This window comes from Setaria italica, chromosome VII (genome assembly GCF_000263155.2).
Source record: "Setaria italica strain Yugu1 chromosome VII, Setaria_italica_v2.0, whole genome shotgun sequence".
NCBI classification, from domain to species: Eukaryota; Viridiplantae; Streptophyta; class Magnoliopsida; order Poales; family Poaceae; genus Setaria; species Setaria italica.
In genome coordinates, this window is record NC_028456.1 from 17,510,406 (window position 1) to 17,514,410 (window position 4,005).

Here is a 4,005-nt window from a genome sequence, read left to right on the forward strand (position 1 = left end):
AGGCGTTCAAGTACTTCATAGAATCCTTATGAAGTCTATTTTCATATGGATCTGGACTCATGTCCATATCTGTTCTGAGACGGTCGCAATGATCAAATTACCACTGAGAGATTTTTCTATGCAAGGTGTTGCGTCGTCTTATTTTGGCCCAATGGGCCGTGTATGAAGTTGGGTCCATTAGGGACGTGTCCTAGGGTTGGAGCACGACCCCAACACCCTTGTGGTTGTCCTCCCACGTTCTTATACCTCTTAGCCGCCACCAGAAACACTCAGGTTTTGTTTTATTGAAAGTTTAGTCATTGCTACTTCCTTGTAGACGCGTGTGTCGACTAATCATCCGTTCTACTCGATTCAGAGCTCCAACTTTGTGATTTCAGATTGATTTTTATCTCCATATTTGCAATTGAGTTGCTTGTTCTACTTGTTCTTGCTTGTTCCTCGATTGCTTGCAGGAATTACCTAACGGTTTGGTTGATCGTGCTCCACAAGATCGCAACGATCATTAGAGGTGGTGTATCGGTTGCTAAGGCGCGGCATCCTTGGATGGTTGTAGTCGGACCGTGAACGTCATCTCCATCCCCTAATCGAGTTATCCCCCTTCTGTCATCGAAAGATCGAGATCAACCCCACGAGTTCATATCAAAATGGAAGCTGCCAGTGGCGGATTCTCATGCCTCTGTCCAGTCTGAGGCGGCGGCTCCGACCAAGAAAACGCTGGGGAAGAAGAAGAAGATGATGAGGATGTCGTAGGAACAGATCAACAGCTACTTGTCATGGGAGAAGATGGAGCCACTCGCCCCTGTGGAGGGTCCTCGCAGGATCATCGACACCTTGAGTCAGGAGACCTTGACCCGTTTGTCCAAGGATACCTTGGACACACTGGCTGATATAGATCTACACAAGATCAACCAAGCTTTGGCAGAAATTAATGAGGTGGACGACGATCTAGCAATGGAAGTAGAGGATGTTCGGAGATAGTACGAGGAGAAAGGCTATGTTGAATACGAGGTTCCTGATGACAAGAAGGACTGTTGTACCTACTCTGTAGTCTTGGCATCTTGTAACAAACCAACAAAGCTTCATTCCGTTATTTGGAAATCAAGATATAATACTCCGTAGAGTTATGATAGCAGTTATCCGGACGTTCATTTTGGATTCTGCACCTCCTCGAGATATGTATCGTATGTCAAAAGAGATGAATTATGTCGCATCATGTATAAACACGCGTGCAGAAATGTATTTTTATACATGTGGTAGACAGAATAAATAATGTATCGGCTCTTCCCGTCCAGCCATTTCAAAATCATTCAAAAATATCTCCTCTCTCTCTCTCCTCTCCCGTCTCTCCCTCTCTTTCTTATCCAAATTCGGTGGCTGGCAAGGCGAGGGCATAGCCGGCGGTAGTCGGTTCTAGCGAGGGTCTAGAGCGGAGGCAGCAGGATGTCGCACCCGGTCCTTGGCGGGCGCCAGCCTAGATCTGAGGCGGCACTCCCAGGGTGTGGCTATCGGCCCAGATCCGGTGCAGCGCTGCTAGGCCACGGTCGCCGATGCGCGGATCTGCTAGGTCCCGACCACCGATGTGCGGATCTGCTCGGCCGCTGCCCGCTGGTGGCAGGACTGGCTGAGATAGCTGATGGCTCGCAGGGAGCTCACGTCGCTCGACATAGTGGCGCAGCATTGCCGACGAGGGGCTGAAGCTGTGGGTTGCCGCGGCAGACCGTCGTGGTGCAGGGGCTGGGTGGCGCATGGCTGGCCGAGGCACAGGGGACTCGTCTCGCTCGACTCGATCGTAATGCACCCTCAGCACGAGCCCACGGCAAGAGGAGCGTTGGGGCGATGTAGTGCTGGCCACCGCTATTTGCTAACGGGCTTCTAGCTAGCCGTAGATCCAGTAGCGGCATGGCGAGCATGCCCGGATCTGCCACGAAATGGCCGGGTTCCCCGAGTCGAGGAGCGGTGATGGCCGACGGCTCGAGATGAGGCCCCATACCGATGACCCCCGTCGAGGAGCGGTGGCGGCTAGTCGCCCGGGAAGAGGTACACGGTGACTGTCACTGGCAGACACACGAGGTGCACCCTCAGTCGGAGTTTGCTGCTCATGGCCCGAGGCTTGGCGTGTGGCTAGGGCCACCAAGGCGATGTGCGGCTCAAGGCTGTGGCGCGGCAGCCGGGCCCTTCAGCCTGACGTCGGAGCCCCCAATGCTGGTGGGCATGGCGCACAGCGGGGTACGGTCGCCGCTTCTCACCCGGTTCTTCTCCACCTCGCCATGGCCGCCACCAAGGCTGCTCGATGCTCCACGCCTGCGTGGAGGACTACCGCCTCCTGGTGCTCGGCGCGGGTGAGGCCATTGGATTCCGATGCGATGCGAGGCAGAGCTGCTCGTGGAGCTCACCTCCGGCAACCTCCACTGAATCAACGAGATTCGTCGCCACTCTGTGGTCCTAGAGGTGGCTGAGGATGACGCATTCGGCGAGGGGCCAGCAGAGGTGCGGTTGTGCGGAAGAGACAACGGTAGGGGTAGTCTCCTGCTCTTATGCTCTACATCCTCAGCGTTGTTCTAAAGGCTAGTGGCTTTGCATTCTCTTTTCTTGGTTCATGCTTTATTTTAATTTTTGTGAGTTCATTTGGTTGGGGGAAAGCTTCTGCGTTTCGTTTATTGCATAGATGGAGCGAGTGATTTTTTTACTAAACTGCCCTCGTTGCTTTAGTTTTGGCGTTGCTGACATTGTTCGGTGGTGCCGTTCTAATGGATTTACGTAGATCTCCACTCGTTTATTCTTAAGTTAATATATTTGCTTTTGTTTTGGCTGTGTGCAAGGTTGATTGGTTGTGCATGTCATCTTTCACTGTAAAATCATTTGTTCTTTATTTGATGTTGTACATACATCTATGGACCCACCAGAAGGTTTGGACAATCTTAAATATAGGGCTGGACACCGAGACGTATCTGACATGGAGACTATGGTGCAGAACGGCGTAGTCTACGTGGAAAGATAGGAACTAGTCGAGGATTAGAAAAAGTACTCGTAGTAATAAGAGTAGAACTCGTCTAGTCGAATCCGACTAGTATTCATGTAACCAACCGACCTGTAACCCTACCCCCAGTAATATAAGGTGTGGTAGGTACCCCTCCAAAGCAATTCAATCCAACCAACACACAACACGTACGGTATTACGCTATTTAGCAGCTCGAACATGTCTAAATCGTGTGTCTGTGTTTACCTTTAAGTTCCTGATCTCGGCGAGCCTCACTAACCAAAACACTACTTCGGGCATCCCCTCGGTAGGTTGCCAGGTTTAAACACCGACAGCTGGCACGCCAGGTAGGGGCTCTCACTAAGAATCAACTGGTGAACTAGATGGCACAAGTCATCATCAAACCAATCGTCGCGTTTGAAGCAGGCGTGACGTTTTGTCATGGCTCCTGGGTTCGCATCGCAGACGGCGCTGGAAATTGCCACTGCCACAGTGTGTCGACCTCAGAAAAGAAACAACAAACTATGAAGCTCCAGAATCAAGGTTTAGAGGATCTCATCGAGAATTTCGACGAATTTTCAATTTCTAACCTAGTCAGAGGCTGGGGGGATGAGTCCGAGTACAACTCGACTTCTTTCGCTGATCGGATTGACCTGCACAAGCTGGCGCATAAACCATAGCATGAGTCGGATTACCGTCAGAGTCGATTCCCATTCGGACTCCACAATACGACCACTAGTTATCACGCTGCCCTGTCTTGATCGCAATTCGATACGGATACGATCAAAGACTTCGACCACTACTCGGACCCGAACGAGGAAACTCCTTTATCAGGACCACAACAGGGCCTAGTCATCACATCAAACTCCCCAAGGCAGATTCATCTATTGGGCCAACATGAAGCCACCCGCTCTTGCCAAAAATAATGATTCGCGCCTCATCGCCTACCTCGACACTCTCCCATACCAAGAGGGAGCTCCTATGTCACCTATCTACCAGGAAGGTGGCACCACGAAGGTCATCACTTC